Raw genomic sequence first — 19,859 nt, forward strand, 5'->3', positions numbered from 1 at the left:
CCTATGATGTACAGGACAGTTCCTCACGACGAAAAATTATCTAGCCCCAAATGCCGATAGTACAGAGGTTTGAGAAAATCTGAATTACAACACAGTATGAAGTTATCTTAATAAGACTTGACACATTTTTTTTCAATTTTCAAAGAGGCAATGGCATGGAAGATACTGGCACTTGATGGGAGGTGAGAATGGGTGACCTCTGAGATTCCTTCAACTCTAAGGCTTGATGTATGCAATTGACCCTCAACCACAAATTTATGTCAATAGTGCATTTTCATCCTTTTCCCCTTTGCCTAGTTCCTTTCTCTAAAAATAAATTGAATTTTTTTGAAAAGATGGTTAGATATTGGAAGGTAACCATTAGGGCTAATGTTTCTCACTAAAACAAAGAACATCAATGACAATCAGAGAATTTTAGAGCCAGAAGAAACCTTAGAAATGATCTAGCAACTAGATTCTAGTTGAAATCTTCCAACACATTTCACAGGTGAAGATACTGAGATTTAGAAAGGCCAAGAGACTTGATCTAGGTCACATAATGCTACAACCATCAGAAGGTCCAGATTCTTCCAAAGAACTTATTTCCCTTATTAGTTAGACAGTGAGAATATCAAGGGTCTCCTTTTGTGCATTTGCTTTGAATTTTTTCAGTGATCACAGTCTACATCTGTTCCTATCTCTGGAAATCCCTGAATATGGGTCTCACCTGATAAGGTAGTGGCAAGGGGAATTAAAAAAAAACACAACAACAAAAATCAGATCCATGAGGTATTGAGGGGAAATGAATAAAACCTGCCTATCGATTAGGCTGTGGCCACTAAGGATGAAGGAAGAAGAGAAATAAAAACGTGACTTCAGTTTCCAGCCAGGTGACTTGGAGGACGATGGTGGTTCAATAACATGAGAAAGTCACGATGCAGTTTAGGGTGTCAGGTCGCTTATGTTGGGTCTCAGGTGCTGTTCTTTAGTTGGTGAAGTTAGGGAAGGAGATGAGGAGATGACCAGTATCAGGGAGGTCCAGGAGAACTTGAGTGGAAGAAAACACATTCAATTTGTTGGTTCTGAGGCCACTGTGGCCCCTCGGAGGACCAGCTTCAGGACTGAAATCCAGATAACTCAGAGGAACCAAGAGTATCACTGTCTTCTGGGCCCTGGGACCTCCGACTGCTCAACAAGGGCTGAAGTGAACACTTCCCGAAGCTCCTGCTAGCTCTGATGTGCTACAGTTCTCTTGCAGTTTAAATGATGACCCGCTCAACTGTGTAATAATGGTTATACTAAAGATATCTCCCATGGGGGGAAATGATGCAAATACAAGAGAGTCTAGGGTAAGGGTGCGTGGGAAAAATAAACATAACATTACAAAATGACTTGAGAATGCTGCAAACCCTCTTTACTTTTTATTATTTTTTCCACACTCATCATTTCCTAGGTGAGAACTGCTCCTCAGAACTCCACAAGTCTCGTCCCCTGTTCTGACTTTTTCCTTGTTTCTAGGGCACCGCATCCATCATGAGTGTCCTTTTCCTTCACCACCTGTGCTCCTCAGCAGTACGCAGCAACTCCTCCTCCCTCTTCACTGACGCTGAAGGTCCACAGGGCACTAGGCAAACACTGCCCCCCAGGGTTACCCACAGCTTTATGACCCGGGGAGTCCGTCCCAGCAATATCAAGACAAGGAGGGCAAACTTGCCTCAGTGTCTTTCCATCAAAAGCAACCTTTGGTTCGTGCCAAACCTGTATTCTAAGAAACATTTTTTGTTCATTTTAATGGACCAAACGGGAAATCAACCCAACATTTTCTCTTAACATTGAATTCTAGGAAAAGGAGCCCATGACTTCTCCATCTCTGCCTGCCACCACTTCCCTGTATCAACAGCCGCTTCTTCCAAGGGCAACTGACAGCACAGTGCCCCACACTGGGTAGCAAGCTGAGGGGAAATGCATCTTCCATCAGGAGTGGGATTCTGTGAAAGACAGCTGCAGGAAGCTAGTCCTGGCAGTGACCCTGAAAGCTTCATGCAGCACAGCGTGCCCACACACTCACGCACTTCCACACACAGCCGGCTATACACTCAGGACATGCATATCGTGTCACATACACACACACAGAGTACACGCTCTCGCTGACACATCCAGGACCATCAGTACAGTCCACACACGGATCCGGTTACACACAGCGTTACGGATGCACAGCCTGTGTTGTCTCTTTCCCTCTCTCTCTCATTCTCTCTCTCTCTCTCAAACACACACACACACATCCTTTACACACACAACCTCACATAGTCAGTGAACACACAAGCAGTTTCACAAGTACTTAAGAGCAGGGCACTAGCCTTAACCCTACAGGGGTCCCACGCTAGAGACGTGTGCTACACGACCAGCCAGCCCACCTACACCGTGAGCCGCCACGCAGCCCATCCCTGCGGCAAAGCCCGGGCTCCCGAGTCCAGGGCCCCCAAGCCCCTCACCCCGTCGTGCCGCTCCGCCCCCGCCGCGTCCCCACCGGCACACGCGGGCTCCCAGGGTCCTGATCCCGGCGCACTCGCCGCACCTACCCGCTGCCCGAGGCGAGGGAGCCAGCGCCCCGGCAGATCGCAGCGGCCACCCCCAGCCGCGGAGCCGAGCTTCTGCCGCCGCCGCTGCCGCCGCGCTCCCCGCCGCTGCCTGCGCCCTCCCCGCCGCCCCCTCGGGTGCCGGCTCCAGCCCCCGCGCTGGGAGGCCGCCGGCGCGAGGCGCGAGGCGCGGGCCCGGGACTGCGGGCGGCAAGACCCCAGCCCCGGCTCACCTGGGGGCGCCGTGCATCGTCCTCTCCCCGGCCGGCAGAGCCCGGCTCCGCGGGCTCAACAGCCCCCAGCCCGCGCGGTCCCCACGGGCGCCCCCACCGGGCGCCGGGGATGGCGGGGGCGCGGCCGGGCGCACAGGGGAGAGAGCGCAAAGGTGGCTGGAAGGAGCTCACCCCTTCGGGGCTGGCCAGCCGGTGCCTTCCCTGGCGCGAGCGCTGACCATCCGATGGAGGCAGGGGGCGAGCCCTGGGCTCACTGCCGCTCCTGGGTGACCTTGGGCAAGTTGGCTAACCTCTCTGAGTGCCCATTTCCTCTATTGAAAGACAGAGCTTGTGGTGTCCGTGCCAGGGGAAATCCTACCCCTGGATAGCTCACTTCCTTCTCATGCCTCTGACTAGGCGAGGGCAGAGTTAGTGTGGGAGCAGGGCTCAGAGTGAGCTCCATAGTCCTTAGATATACGGCTCCCAAGTTTCCCAGAGGCAATGTTTCGTTTGCCTGAAGTCTTCATAAGTGATCCCACCAATATGTGCTAGTCTACTGTTTGCTTCTACTGATCTGGAGGTAGCCTATTCTCCCAGCTCTGTCCACTTGTGACCTTGAGTATGTGATTAGACTGGAGCTAAGCCTCAGTGCTCCCATCTGTAAAATGGGGACCATAGGCGCACAGTTGTGCCGAGGCTTACCAAAGCTCCTACCCGTGTGTCACTTAGTGGGCTGTAATATCTAAGAAGAATGCAAAATATTTTTCCTCAACGCATCTGACAAAGGCCTCAAATTCCAGGGACAAAACAATTCAAGAGTTAAGGCATGTTGGGAAGGAGAAAGGAGACCCCTCCTTGGGGAGACAGATGAGGGGGCCAAAGGGCCCACTGAGTGGATAATTCAGCCCCACAAGGACCACTGAGGCTGCCCAGAAGCTTGACAAAACAGAGAAACTGTGATGGCAAATAATCTCTGAAAGCAAATAAATCCTCGAAGACAATCTTAAAAATTATTAACTTACCAATGTGAGCACAACCCATGTGAACTGGAAATTTACATTGACCCACATATTCCTGCCAGAAACTCTGAGCTGGTCCCTTTCTCAGCTTATCTCTCTCTGATATTCCTGCCTCTCGTTTCCTCCTTCTTTTGCCAAGCACTGTCTGTCTTCCTCATGGTCTATATTGTTTCCTCATCATCCTGGTACACTCTTTCTCTCCTTTGTCTCTCTTCCCATTTCCATCTCTCTCAGTCCTGTTATCTCTTCTGTACCTTCTTTGTGCCCTATCTCTGTCTCAACACTTGTTACTCTCAGCCATTTCCACCCATTACTTTTCTCTCTGGTGTGTATATGTCTTGAATCTTTATTCATCTTATACCCCTCATTCATACTTTGAAAGAGGAGAAGCTATGGTTATTTCTCTAATGGTAATAAGATCCAAACAAATTTACCACCACCCCACTTCCCTAAACCAAATACTTCTGATAAATGATGCCATTATCCTCACACTCATGGGAGCTCAAAGCCTGAATCACCTTTGACAACTCTACCTCTCTTCCCCTTCTCCCCACTCTCCACTCAACCACTTGCCAGTTCCCAGGGAGTCTATCCCCACTCTGCCGCTGGCATCTGTCCTTCCCTCCCTATTCCCACTGAACTGAATCATATCTTTTCTGGAATCACCAAAAAGGTCTTCTAACTGGTCTCTGCCCCCTAGTCCATCCTCCTTCCTGATGTCAGCATACTCTTCCTCAGGCAGACCCCCAGGAGTGTCATTCTTGCTCTAAAACCCTAATGCCCATGGAAGGCAGAAAACGGCTCCCCAAAGATAACCACGTCCTCATCCCAAGAACCTGTGAATATGTTACCTTACATGGCAAAAGAGACTTTGCAGATGTGATTAAGTTAAGGACCTTGAGATGGGAGAGTATCCTGGATTGTACAGGTGGGCCTTAAAAAGGTCCTTAAAAGTAGAAGAGAGAGGCACGAGACGACGTCAGAGTAATGCAGTGTGAGAAAGACTTGAGAAAGACTTGAGCCGCTGTTGCTGGCCTTGAAGATGGAAGAGGGGGTTCTCAACCAGGGAATGTGGACAGCCCCTAGAAGCTGGGGAAGGCAAGGAAACCAATTCTCTCCTAAAGTCTCCAGAAAGGAAGGCAGCCCTGCCGACACCTTGATTTCAGCGCAATGAGATTCATATCAGACTTCTGATCTAGAGAGCTGTAGATAATAAATTTGTGTTGTTTTAAGCCACTAAGTAATTTGTTGCAGCAGCCATAGATAACTAATACGATGCCTCTCTTTTAGTTGTGGAGGCACGCACAAATGCCTTATCTTGTTATTAACAGCAATCCAAGGTAGCCCCTGCTTTCAGCCATCTTGCTAGACCCACAGCTTGTGTTTCAAGCAGTCTGTTCCCTGAAGACCTTCTTTTCTTCTCTCATCCGTACCAGTGCTCACAATGTCCCCTCCAGAATGCTGTCCTCCAGACGCTGCCCACCCTGTGCATCTTCAATGCTCACTGATTCCATGGAGCTGTTCCTGATTTCTCCCTTCTTTGATTCCCCAGAACTTTGTATTTCTCAAGGTATATCCCATTTAAAATGATGCTTTCTGATGGGAGAGAAGGGAACAAGAGAGAGGAGAGGACTCTAATGCACAGGTTGAAACCGCTCCTGGCTGTGTTCATCTCTCTGCTGTAGCTGTTAGCACGACACTGCGCTGTTTGTGAGTTATTTACAGGTCTGTACGGCACTGGATGGTGAGCGCCTCCAAGGTGGAGACCAGGTCCTACCTCCCTTTCTATATCCTAGCCCCTAGAACCATGCCACGCACACAGTAGGAACTCAATGGCTTTTTTTTGAATGAATGCAAGAAGGGGGCCAGTGCCATGTCTGGTTGTGCTGAGCACACAGGGCTATTAATAATATGTGTTGCACCATCTGTCTCTATTTAGTTGGGCTGGTCAATTGAAGCACCTCGGTTAATGCAACGTGGTTTGAAATTGGGCTGCTTTGACGCATAGCTTGAACCATAGACTTTTCTAGGTTTTATGTTTGTTTTTGTTTTGCTTTTGCTGAAGAAGAATCCCATAATAAAAGGGCTATTCTTTTTTTTTTTGATCAGCTTTATTTAAAAAGGGCTACTATCATAAGTAAAATCATAATAAACATACAAACTCTTTGGTCCAACAATTCTCCTTTTTAAAATGTATCTTAAGGGTAATAAGCCTCTGTACACAAAGATTTACCTAAGAGAATGTTCACTGTGGGATCTTTAATAGGAGTGAATAATTGGAAGTAGCCCAATGTCTAACAATAGGAGATTAACTGCATATATTATTCCTACCATGAGATACCATTTAGATATTAAACATGATTTTGTCAATTGATATTTATTATATAGAAAGACATTCATGAACATTTTTATATTCTTTTTTATGCTTATCTGTATTTTCTACCTACCATACAATAAGCATATATTTAAAAGTTAGGTTCAATTATTTTTATAAAATAGCTTTGCCTCCAAAAGTTAAGTTGTATAAAACTTCGGTATTTTTCCAAGTTCCAAGAAAACACATCTACAGATGAGATTCAACTCTCTGATTATGACAAAAGAAGGGAAAAGTCACAAAAGGCTTGAAATATAATCTGGGCTTATCTTCATTCCATTAATTCATTCACTCTAGGAACACTTATTGTACCATCTCAGTTAAGGTCTTTGATAGCAAGCAACAGAAAAGGGCTCTAGCTAACTTAAGCAAAAGGGAAATTGTTGGAACAATATTTAGGGGCTTAGAGAATCACTGAGATGCTAGATGCCAGATGCCAAACCTGGAGAAGCAGGTACCAGAAGAGCTCCAGAGAACCAAAACGCAGGCAGTGTAGCAACTGGTTCATAGAGAAACTCCATCAGGACAGTGTCCTATCCCTCCTGGTACAGTTCTCCATCCTTGGGTCACTCACCCAAGTTCAAAGTCACTGGAGAACACACAGACTGGCCGAGATTAGCTTTGTGTCTCCTCCTTCCCCCATTCGGAATCAAAGAATGAGGAGGGAAAGGATCTGGTCCCTCCACCAAGACTACATACAGAAGGGGAGATTTTATTTCCCCACTAAATTGGGGGCACTGTTAGGAAGGTAAAATGGAAACTAGCAGCCTGAATATAATAAATGGCCACTGCGAGCCCCTGCAATGTGCTGGGCATCAGGCTACTCTGGCTTCCCAGGGCTGGTTTCTCTTCCAGGAACCCTCTAGTACAGATAGCTCAGTGGAGCTAGCAGGCCAGAAACATTACTCAGAAGAGATTAAGGAGTCTTTGATTCTATTATTTCATTTATAAACTTGAAACATTTGAAGGTTTTCCACTACTAATTTCTTCTAGACTGCAGAAATAAATACTATTTTTCCCTTCTGGTTGTCCACACTTTGCTTGAGTGGTACAAATGTCCTGCTATATACTTACTGCATTACAGCCCGCCACGGCCTGAAGCTCCTTATCAGCACCACGCCGTGGGGGTTATCTTAAAAGTCTCAAAGCTTGTTTTAAGCTTATTTTACTCTGAGTGACTTAGCTGCAGAATGGAAACGTGTGTGTGTGTGTGTGTGTGTGTGTGTGTGTGTGTGTAGAAAGAGAGAGAGAGAGAGAGGAAGTAGATAGAGGACAAACAGGAAGGAACAAAGAAGATGGACGTTAAATTCCAAATCCGAATTGCTAAAATAAATCAATGCTTCCCTTGAACTCACAAATTTGAAGCCTGCATACCTTCCATCCACTTAAGAGCTACTAAAACTTTAAACAGTTGGACAAGAGTTTTAATGCAGCTGCAAAGGAACAGAAACCAAACTGCGAATACCTTTCCTGTGATGAAGCCAAGGTGGCTAGCTTCACTTTAATAAGCTCCACCGAATAACTAAGACCCTAGAACAAGACGCCGCGGCATCCGTGGTCACATGGGTCACTCACAGGACTCCTCAGTTTACCTTACAGACAACCATTCTATGTCAGGAAACAACTTCTAACAAAACATCCTTTAAATGAAGTTGCAAATGGAGAAAGCTTTGCAGTTTGTTGTTTCTAAGAGTCAGATCTCCCCTGGAGGACCATGTTTATTCTCATTTTGCTCCACGGCCTGGAGTGTATGAGAAGCTCCCACTCCCCCAAACCCAAATCAAACCCGATGAGCCAGGCTTGTTGCTCAGACTCCTCAACTCAGCCTCGAGGGAGCTCCCATTCCGGACTCTGCTTCCTCTCCCACCCCGGCTCACAGCACTCTCCTTTCCTGCTGTACTCCAGCCATGCTGGGCGGTGGGTTTCTAGTCACGGACAGCTCTTTCCGGCCTCAGGACTTTTGCATCTGCTGTTTTGTAGACCTCACATGCTTCTCCTCTGCTTCAGCCTAAATATCTCTTTTACAGAGAGGATTCCTCTCAACCACTTATCCCCCATCCCACTAATTTCTATCCTAGCACTCTGCTTATGTCACTTAGGACCCTCATCTCACTCTGTCACTAATCTTTGATGTATTTTTTACTTGTTTACTCTCTGCCTCCCCAACTAAAACATAAGCTGCTAGAGGTAAGAGACTCTGTGCTTTATAAGGAGACTGGCTTAGAGTGGAAACTCTCTTGGTCAGAGTTGAATGGATGGAAATATGAACTGGACAACTGGATTTGCATTCAGATCTTATGTGCTCTCCAGGGGGTCAGAGTTGCCCAGGAACCATGGGCTCTCAGGGGCCAAAGGAACCCAGATCACGTGGATGAAAGGGTGATCCCTCACTTCTATGAGAGGATGTGGCTTTGGGAGAAATAGACTCGTGTGCAGGAGGGATCGTGAAACGGAACAGGTGGTTTAAATGCAGTGACATCATATATCTACAACTGAAAAGTGGCTGAGAAGCCAGAGAAGGAGGAGAGAAGCTTCAGGCTGCCTCTAACTAGGAAAGAGATGCCCCAAAGTCAGTCTATTCCAAAGGGAATTAACACGATTGAGCAAGAGAGTAGGAGACCACATAAATTCAAGATAGGGTGTTCTTAGTAACTTGCCATGTGGCAAAGTCTGTAGGAACCTGCTGTTTGAACACTGAAAAACCGACTGCCTGAAAGAGCAGAGAATAGAGGCAGATAAAGGGCCGCCAAGCAGGGTTATCGCTGTCCAGATAAGAGGCTCCTGGCCCTTTCTTCTGCTTTGCTGTTCTTTGTCCTCTAGTCTTCCCGGTATTGTTGGGTTTAATCTCTTTACGTTTGAAAAGGCCATTAACTAATTTATGTTTTATTATCAATAAAAATCAAATAAATGACTATTCAGTCTATTGGGAAGGAAAACTAGAAAATAAAGTCTTCCAGGAACAGCCAAATCAATTAGTGTGACCTGCCAGGCAAAACTCTGGCACAGCTGAAATTTTACAGTTTATTTTTAAATGTATATATAGTAAAATTCACTGTTTTTTTGATGTACAGTGCTGTGAGTTTTGACAAATTTAGAGAGTTGTGTAACCACCACCACATTCAGGATATGGCAAAACTGAATTTTAACATGAACAAGGGTGTTTGGGGATAAATTTTATATTATATATTTAATGGGACATTTTTGACTAGCTTCAGCTAATGTGAACAAGTCTCTTCCTCCTCCATGCTGCCCATCTCCTCTGCCATAGATCAATTTGTCCCATTTGTAAACCTGGAAGCTTTGTCCTGTGACTAGGAGATGAGAGTTGGAGCCACAGTGGGAAGAAGAGAAAAGAGGGCAGATACAGAATGGCCTCTCGCCACACCAGATTCCTTGGACTGGTTTGAGCTGTAGAGAGAAAGGATTAGAAACAAAAATGAATAGGAGTGTTCAGGAAGGATCCATGAGAGGCTGGGCACAAGTCAAGACTCTGTGTTCAGAACCCAACTAATGATGCAGGGCTCAGACCCAGGGAGGAGGCCATGCCTTTGCACCTGGAGAGGCGGGTCTTTAGGTCATTCAGACCCAGAGTCCTTGGCACAGACACTGGTGGTCTCATGATGCATAGAGGCAGCAGTGACCTGTCACCAAGCAGCAGTGCAGGCAATGGAGATGGTCAGACCAGAGAGGGACAGGGTGAGTATGGCTGACACGTTTGGATTGCGGATGCTTGTGTGGGATCCTTTTTGGCTCTCCTACAAGTAATAAGGGTCACTTACAATAGGATGGTTAGTGGATGATTTAAACTATCATTTCGTGTTTAAAGAAGAGCAAACTGGGTAGCTAGGGGGTTAGCAAATATCTGTCCCACAAATGGCTTACTAGTTTTCTACGTGGCAGACCCTGAGCTCAACCATGGGGGATATGACGAATAAGAAGATAGATCCCTCTTTTCAAAGCCCTCAGAGCCAACCAGAGGGGACAGAGTTGGACACAGATAATTTCAACACCTTGTGAAAGTTGGTAACACAAGCATAGGTGGCAAATGGAGTTCATGGCATTTATTATTGTTGCTGTCATTATTTTATTATTACATAACAAACATTTATTGAGCACATACTATTTGCTAGTCACTGTGCTAAGAAAGGTTAAGGAATTTGGTATTGAGATGACATGACGTCGTTAGAAAGGGTCAGAGCCAAGATTAGAATTCAGGCTTTAAAGCCTTTGCTGTGAGCAACCATGAAATAAAAATAACGATAACAACAACAATGTATAAACAACATTAATAGTTGATGACATTATAGGTATTGGGCACTTAACTATCTCATACTATTTCGAGAACTACTATGCAGAAGGAAACAATAAAATCAGGCTGGATTTCTGATGCATGAGAAAGCAGAACAAGGGCCAAGATATTATAGAGAAACAATTCAGCTTGGTGTAAGACTGTCTCAACATTTGGAGCCGTCTAGCACTGTAGATATCAAAGCACGGGCTGTGCGCCATCTGCCAGGAACGCTGAAGCAAGAACCCCTGTTCCAGGTGCAAATTCAGCATCACCTCTACTGCTCCTCCAACCTATTGATTCTCTGCTGCTGAGATTTGAGAAGCTCGGTCGCTTTTGCCAGCTCCTTCTCCAGCTAACAGTCAAATGTCAAAGCCCTTCCTCTTCTTTCACTCTCTACAGGCCCCCACACTATTTCACCCACAATGCTTGCTTTAATTATCATCTGTATGCTAACAAGTCCCAAATTTTGCACTCCAGCCCAGAATTCTTTTCTGAGCTCCAGATCTGCCTCCTGGATGTAAGATGTCCATGCCACTGGTCTTGGGAGTGCTTGGGCTAATGTGGCCTGGATGACCGTGGAAGAGAGAGCTCCACGGAAAGAAAAACAAAAACAGGTGAATTGGTTTAAATAAGATCTTAGAAAACCTACAGAAATGGTCAAGGTGTTTGATGTTGTTTAAAAACAGAAGCATTCGAACTTGAGAGGCACGGACTTGTTTCTTTGACAGCTTGGAAAGCAAGTGTAATCTAGCATACCGTTTGGGCCTTCAGGGATAATACTGATAATGTCATAATGATTTAAATGTTGTTTTCTGTTTTAGACTTCTAGAATCAACCTATGGACGTGTAAGGAGGCTTAACTAGGATAGTCAGAGTGTATATTTCTCAATCTCAGTATTGTACAAATAAAGGTCCAACTGGCAAGGTTTGAGAGGTGAAATGGGAAAGTGCGATGAATGGATGAAGGAACTTGAATGTCCTCATCATACAACACAGGAGCCAAGAGACGTCCATCTCTGTGGTTAATGAAATGACTAATGAAGGTTTGATTGTGCTATTTAACGTTGCAGAGGTGACCACAGAAGGAAGTGAGAATATGATATTGAGAGGTCAATAAACCATGACAAGTGAAGAAATAGCTGTGTAAGCACGTTACATAGAAAAAGGAAGGTGATTTCCAGAAGAGCTGTAGTGAATGCTGGTTTCTCTATATAAATACACCATTTTCATGACCATAGCCACATCCACCCATCCAGCCTATGGGAAGTCTATGTTTTTAGCAAAGCTAAACCCATTGCCAGTCCTAGGGATGCCTTTGATTGGCCCAAACCAACCAGCACCTTCCATCTACCACATACCTAGTCATAATGATTGATCCAGGCATAAGCAAGTGACCCAATTTGGGCCAATGATACACAAAGAGATTTATTAGGGGTCTGGGAAGAAAATATTTTTTCTCTCTGTGAGAGGTCTCAGAAAGAATGTCTCCCTCCTTCTCTGGACAGTGAGGTATAAGGATACAACACTATGAAATGCTACAGCTATCTCTGCCATCCTAGGGAGAGCAGTCTGGGGGTAAAAACAATGCATGAGGAGGATAAGCCAGAGAATCTCTGAGAAATGGAACAAAAGTCTGGATGATGTTGTCATCAGCTGGATCAAACTGTACCTGAAGCCATAGAGAACCCTTGAACTATTCAGTTATGTAAAACAATATAGTTTCTGACTGCCTACCCAATATTCTTCATCCACTTCTATGGGTAGTAAAACCCCAGTTTTATTCAGTGGTGCACTGATTCCCAAATAAATGACTACATTCCCAGCCTTCCAGCATGTGACTGAGTTCTGGCTAATGCAATTTAAACAGATGTGCTCTATGGAACTTTCAGAAAGACTCCTTCAAGGGCTTTGATATGGCCAGAGCATGCCATATTTCTTTTGCTCCCTTACTCCTTCCTGCTGTGTGGACTGAGGAGCTCTAGCAGCAGGCATTGTGAAACTTTGAAAACGGAAGCCATGAGGGAGCAGGAAAATATCAGAACCCGGGCCCCTGATGAATGTGGATTGTATACAGCAAAGAGCATATCTTCAGGTTTCTTTTACCTGAGAAAATAAATGACAAAGTGATTAAGCTACTCTTAATTTGTATTTTCCATTATACTCAGTTAACCTATTCCTAACTACTATAGCTGATTTTTCCGTAATTTGCAAAATTAAACGGTCCTGATAGGTGAACTGAAACAAAAAATTCTCTTCTCTGGAGACAACTGACTCTCGGGTGGTGGAAAGGTAGATGATTATCGCTTTTCCTATAAGCACTGCATTATTTGATTTTTTTAAACTTTGATGTAAAAAGCAAAATATGAAGACAATGCAATTAGGCAAAGAGAAGCCACAGAGTAAGGAGTAAAACATCAGACTATATGATTTGTGGGAGCCCTAGAGCTCCTACAAATGGGGATTAATGTTATACAGGAATCCTGGATAGTTGTCAATCTAAGAGAAGTTTTAAATTACGAAAGAAATCACTAGAAAGCATTGTGTACATGTGTATATATACACACACAAACATATCCAAACATGGTCTCATAGACTATTAAGATATGGGAAAATATTCACAAAATATTATTAAGAGAAAAAAAGCGGAGTGTCTAGTGGCACATGTAACAGCATCCCAATTGTAGAAATGCCTGGGGTGCAGGATTAAAAATCTACAAGGAATTTCACAAAGTATTAGCAGTAGTTGTCTCTGCATGGCAGAATCATAGTTCATACTTGCTTTTTTTACTTACATTTTTCAGTATTTGTCAAATTTTCTACCTTGAGTATGTCTTACTTGATAATCAGAAAAAAGCAATTTACTTTCTTTCAAATGTTTTAAAACTATTTTTTAAATTGAATATCCTGGACGTCGATACACAGCTGTTTGGGAACTCTAGCTAGCATCAGCTGTGTTGAGGGAGACTAGAGCAGGGCATGTGACCACACCTGGGCTCAGAGTGAGGGGAAAAGGAGCAGCCCGGCTCCAAAGGCAAACGGGGCTGTCCTCACAGTCGCGTGGAGGCCGACACTCTCGGGGCTCAGAGCAGGCTCGGTTTGTGGCTGAGACAAACCTGCTAAGGCAGAGTGTGCGTTCCCCACACTCTAAACAGACCTGCCCATAGGAGCACAGCAACTCACCTCCGTGTATGGGCAGCGAGCCCCAGGCAGCCAGGTTTTACTCTGGCTTCTTCCATCCTCTATCCAGGGATGGACCCGGGAAAGCGGAGTGGAGAAAAGGGAGGAGCAGGTGACAGGAGCATGAGGTGGCCACGCTCAGGGTGTCCTTCTGCACACTCGGGTGATAACAAAGCCTGGCTTTGTGTGTTTTACAGCTTCCAGTATCTTTCTGATCCAGAAGGCAGCCTGGGTCATAAAGTACCTTGAGGAGAGAAAACGGAAGAAGGTACAAAGTTAATGTAGATAGAGAGTCTCTCATGTTGGTACCAGTAAATATAATAAACTCCAGATTAAGAAGACAAAGTCAAAGAGGTGCCTTTGAAAATGAGCTAGCCAATTAGCTTTTAAAAACAAAGCAAAAAATATCAAGATCTTAGGGGAAAAATGAAGCAAAATGTTTTTTAAAGGCAAACATTTACCTGATGAAAAAACTAGAAATTTGATGGCCCTTCTCAGAACTTCATTTTATAGCTTAAAAAATGAGATATCTGGGCCGGCCCCGTAGCTTAGCGGTTAAGTGCACACGCTCAGCTGCTGGCAGCCCGGGTTCGGATCCCGGGCGCGCACCGCTTCTCCGGCCATGCTGGGGCCGCGTCCCACATACAGCAACTAGAAGGATGTGCAGCTATGACATACAACTATCTACTGGGGCTTTGGGGGGAATAAATAAATAAATAAATAAAATCTTTAAAAAAAAATGAGATATCTGGCCAAGATTAATGTTTTTAAACTTTTGGAAAGTTACATAGTGAAATTACCAAAAGAGCAGGCTTCTCATAGCAGAACTAACAGATTGGTTCTCTTCTCTGCATTTCGCTCAGGCGGTTTAAGACAGGAATGCTTTAAAAGACAAAAAGTAACAATTTGCCATTCCAGTCTCTCTAACTCTTTTCCATGCAAGTCCTCACAATATCTGTGGCATGCCTTCTCCAAAGCCCAAACGTCTTTCTACTCTGTCACGCTGTGTGCTGCAACAAAATCCATAAGGTGCTACAATCTTTGTCCAACATTCCTTTTCCTCCAAGCCTCTGCCTCCTCCTTTTTCTAATAATAACAGTAATGATAATAATGGCAATAAGATAAAATGCAAACTATTCATCTGACCCCTTAAGGACAATACCTATAATGCTTGTAAGCATTTCTTTTTAAAAATGAGCAAACTCTTTAAAACTTCTGTGGGGCTTAAGGATAGGAATGCTCTCTTAATTCATGTCTGACTCCTCAGCACCTGGGACAGCGTCCGGCACCCAGAGGGCACTCAGTCACCCTTCTAAGAATAGTGAATGAACTCAAGAATTCTTCAAGCCCACCGAAGATAAATACTCCACCCTCTGCTGTCACAAAAATCCCCTCCTAGAGGTGCTTCATGCGTGATAGACCCATAAGAAGCCAATATTATTTACCAGAGGGCCTGGGAGGTAATATGCATGTTCATTTAACTTGCACAAATTCAATTTTATATGCTTGTCAAAAAATAGCAACAGAAAAACAACACTTTAAATACATAAGGGCAGTTCTGCCCTCCATTCCATTCAGTGACTGTATGTCCTCGAGTTAGCATGAGATGGGCGGAGTGGATTTCATTTCCCTCACTTGCTCTCACTTTTCATGTTATCTCTCCTGAAATGGACATCTCACTGTGCTAAGAGTGATTTTAGTGTCTAGAGTGATGCACTTTTCATATAACATGTCTTCTAAATACAAACAGAAAACATCATCAGACATTCAACAAACAAAGCAACAATCCATTCTAAGCTGGAGAAGAAATCGGCTGAGTTGGGTTTATTCTGAGAAGGCATGCTCGTTTCCAATGTTGTCCTTTATAGGGAAATTTATTGACACTAGAATTTTTTCCCATATGCTATTTTCACCTTTCAACTAACTTTGGAGACCAAGACTGAGATGCAACTGTACTGTAAATATCTACAGAGTCTGGGAAGAGTGATTTGCTATATGTGTGAACGTGTGTGTGTGTGCACGCCTGAGCGTGTGTTGCTGTGACAAGATGCAGCTTTAGGCAAGATGGAAACTCACTTTCCATCACACAGCTTCATATTTTGCCACTTTCCTTTGCCTTTGGTAGTTAAGAAAATAAATTTTGCAGTAATTGTAGAGGTCCCTGCTCCAAGGGAATGACCTTTTCCTTTAAATTGGGCATATGTTCTTTTCAAAGAGAAAATGAGATAAAAATTGGGGGCATAGTTGAGGAGTAAGTCCATAGCACAGCGGCTACCAGAGAAAGATGGATTCAGTGAAAGAGAACCATGGAGACACACACACAACATCGATGTCTTGGAAAGTACTTGTGTATTCCATCATTCACAGGAATTGAAGCTGCAGAGCATCTAAGTTGCAAGCTATATAATGCTAGACAAGCTACCTCCCCTTCACAGCCCTCATCTCTAAAATGGGCATAACCAGGGTACCCACCTCATAGGACTGCAGTAAATATTAAATGAGATAATACATGTAAGTGCCAAGGGACATTATTAGGCATGCAAAACTTACCCAATAATGAGTTATTATTATCACTCTTCACTCATAAAATGAGAGATGGGATTAGACAGTCCCTGCTAGTTTTGATATTTTAGCACAGCACTGTCCAATAGAAATATACAAGCCACATACATAATTTTAAAGTTTCTAATAGCCACATTTTAAAAAGTAAAAGGAAACAGGTGAAATTTATTTTAATAATGTGTTTTATTTAATGATATACACACAAAATATTATCATTTCAGCAGGTAACCAATAGAAAAATTATTAATGAGATATATTGCATTCTTTTTCTTGTGTTCAGTCATGAAGTTGCATGTGTGTGACACTTACAGCACATCTCAATTTGGACTAGCTGCATTTCGTGTGCCCAATAGCCATATGTGGCTGTTGACCATCATACTGAAGAGCACAGTTCTAGAATAACAATGAGCTCAGTTTTAAACTTACTCAATTTGCTTTGGCTGAAGGACATCTAGCAAGCAATGCCTCCAAAGCACTCGAAAGTTAAGCATTGAGCTCTTGGACCAGAGATTGGCCTAGAAATGGAGATGAAGGAGCTATTCACATTGTCAATGCCACGAGCATGGATGGCCACCACCAAGCCCGAAATCCTTCCTAGGGGGCCATCTGTTGGGGTAAGGCATTATGTCCACAAAGGAATTATAGGAAAATACATTACCTTAAATGAATAGTTGCTGCTATTATTTGGATTTCTCCATGGGCCTATGAAAGAATAAGAGAAATTACATTACGCTTGTGTTCCTCATTTAAGCCCAGATACTAAATAGTAACTGTAGTCCTTTTTATCTATAACAATAATCTAAAGATAATGGGCAAGCAGAGTTGTAACAATCATTAAAGAATGTAAAGATAGTTCTATGTTAGTACCTGAACCAGAAAGACACTGACAATGAATTGTTAAACAAAAGAGGCAAATCATGGTGTGTGTGCTTGTCTGTGTGTGTGTGTGTGAGCATGTGTATGACCAGTGAGGCCACGTGACCTGCTAAGAGAAAGATTTGACTTAACCGTTGATCCAAGAATCCACAAAGATCCTGAGTAGACACACTCTGGAGGAAAGGGAGGAAGAAGCAGGTAGAATTGCAGGGCAGGAATTGATAAGATACTGAAGCTGTCACCAGTGGCACTTTGGTGGCTCTACCTCAGCCAGGCTGTCTAAGGAGGCTTCTCACAGCCCATAGGAAAGAGTCCACTGAAATTAAATCCTTTTCAGGGCTCTACCCACAGTGGAAACTGCTCCCTCTTGTTGTGTCCGTCTATGACACCTAGACTGTGGGAATGAGGATATAAAATCACACTTTTGAATCTATTTATTTTGTTTTTTGATGAGTAAAATGGAGAGATTAAGAGCTCAAACTTTAATTCTACCATACCTGGCCTTGGATGCTGGCTCTCCCATCTGACCTGGAGCCTAACCTCTCCAAATCTCCACTTACCTGTGAAATGGAAACACGGAGGTACCTCATTTGCAGGAGTGTTGTAAGGCTTAAGTGAGTCAATGCCTGCAAACCACCAGAGCCAGTGCCAGGCACCCACCTCATTGCTATTATCATTTGTTCTAAACTCTCTCCCTGCAGATTTCACTCTGCTAAAGGCAAGTTTTTAATGTGGCGGATCATAACCAAGAATAAGCATTTGGGTGATTCTGTACATTTTGCTCCATATTATCCATTTAATTATTTTCAGTAGTTGGAAGAAAGAATCAATAAAAATGCCAACAATAAACGCAATTTTTAAAAATGTTATTACCATATTCAAACATAAAAATGAAGAGAAAATTGTATTCTGGCTTCATGAGGAGAATCTTTAAGCTAGCATTGTGATCCCACTGTGACACGATAGGATATTTTGGGGACGGGAATTCAATAGAAGGAAATTAAGTTCTGAGCCTCATTGAAGGGAGCTTAGCTATTAAAATATGGATGTACAGCCTCACTTATCAGATGGTTCCTGGCCCTGAGAAGCTGCTCTGGCCTCCCCTCTATGAATCTAAGATTTCTCATCTACAAAGTGAGAGCCTTATATTAAGAGCCTCGATCTCCTTCTGCTTCTCACATTTTAAGATTCTGTGTCTGTAGTAGAATTGAATTCCACAGATTCCATGAGTATGTGACAAAATTAACTCCCCTCCACCCTGAAGGGAGATCCTCCCTATAGCTCTTGGGATTATAGGATGCAGGATCGAGAGGAAATGATGTGGGTGAAGGTAACAAAAAGGACCTGGGAACTTGGGGGGAGAGAGGGCAGAGAAACTGGAGGGGTGCCCCTGCAGTTTGAGAGATGGCTGGGAGAAAGTGGGAAAGGAGGGGGTTTGAAGGTCCCTAGGGATTACATTTCCAGTTTTATTTCGGCTTCATGAGGAGAATTTGTAAGGAAGCATTGTGATCTTCACAATGTTGAGACATTTACAAAGGACTTGGTTTATTTTTAAACGGCTGTAGCTAGCTGGACGTGTTTTGAGGAAACACAGTCCTAGACCAACCAGTTGGGCCTCGGCATTACCAGCGTTCCTTTTGGTTGCGGAGAGCCCAACAGTCACGTGGTCAGGTTTACTCTCTCAGATTGACACATGGCTCCCGCTCCCACGCATACCCTGAGGCAGTCTCTTACAGGAGATTATTAAATGTATCCTAAAGGTGCCTATGTGAGCCCGTTTATCTGGGAACACCCAAGATGGCAAATGTTTAGGAATTTCCTTTTCTTACAGAGTTCACAATTTTCTTTACCTAGACCCATGTCCATCCTTTGCACATGGACAGAAGCAATGGACAGACTGTATTTTTTTACTTCTCTGAGGTTTAATTCCTCTCTCATTTTTTTTCCTTGTGTGTTTCAACTCTTTTTAAAGCTTTTGAAATGAAATAGGAAAACAATTGACAATTGACGAGAGATTTCTTCCCACTCTTCCCTCCCCTCCTTTTTTGGGCTAACTGCAAGACAATTTTCAAACACAATTGAAGCACTGTCTCTCCAGAAGCTTTCTTGACCTGTCTCTCTCACCACATAACACCCTGTGCAAAGCCCAGGCATCACTTATCACACTGTATTGAAATGATTCATGGCCCCCTCTCCCCCCTGGTAAGCACTATAGCTCGTTCACCTCCTTTTCCACCGGCACAGCATCTGGCATTGAGCAAGTCCCAGCCAGTGTTTGTTGTCCTCAACCGCCTGATGAACAGCGAATTTTGAAACAGCTCTTGAAGACTCCTTCATGGTCCATTTTCCTCACGGAAGCCCAAAGAGGTGGGGAAAGTAGGGAGAGTCCCTCTCTAGGTTCCCATGGGAACCTAAATAAATGCAGCAACAATTAGAGGAGAAATGAATACACTAAAAATATCATTTTACAAAGTAAAAGAATGTCACTTCTTTAAGTATTCACATTATACCTGCTGTCCTTTCTTTCCTTTAGGAGAATGTTTAAAACAGCTTAGAAAAGATGGCTCTTTGTTACTTACAAAGCTTACTTCCCCTATCCTAATAATATAATTCATATGCATATTGTTATAGATCAAATGTTTATGTCCTCCCAAAATCCATATGTTGAAAATCCTAACCCCCAACGTTATGGTATTAGGAGATGAGGATAGTATTTGGGAGGGAGGGAGGTCATGAGAGTAGAGCCATCATGAAAGGGATTTGTGCCCTTATAGGAATAGACAGGAGAGAGAT

General features: G+C 43.8%; 1 protein-coding gene across 2 annotated transcripts in view; it reads right to left on the minus strand.

Moving 5' to 3' along the window:
* The window catches only part of HTR4 (5-hydroxytryptamine receptor 4), a 157,336-nt gene extending 137,834 nt beyond the window's left edge, over positions 1-19,502 (minus strand). For both annotated transcript variants that reach the window (XM_058543594.1, XM_058543604.1), the window contains exons 1-2: positions 19,291-19,502; positions 13,632-13,872 (exon numbers count right to left, since the gene is read on the minus strand). The gene's annotated coding sequence lies outside the window, so the exon portion shown is untranslated. The remainder of the gene's footprint in view (positions 1-13,631; positions 13,873-19,290) is intronic.
* Positions 19,503-19,859: the final 357 nt, after the last annotated feature.

The sequence above is a fragment of the Diceros bicornis genome, chromosome 1 (assembly GCF_020826845.1).
Source record: "Diceros bicornis minor isolate mBicDic1 chromosome 1, mDicBic1.mat.cur, whole genome shotgun sequence".
In the NCBI taxonomy this organism is placed as follows: Eukaryota; Metazoa; Chordata; class Mammalia; order Perissodactyla; family Rhinocerotidae; genus Diceros; species Diceros bicornis.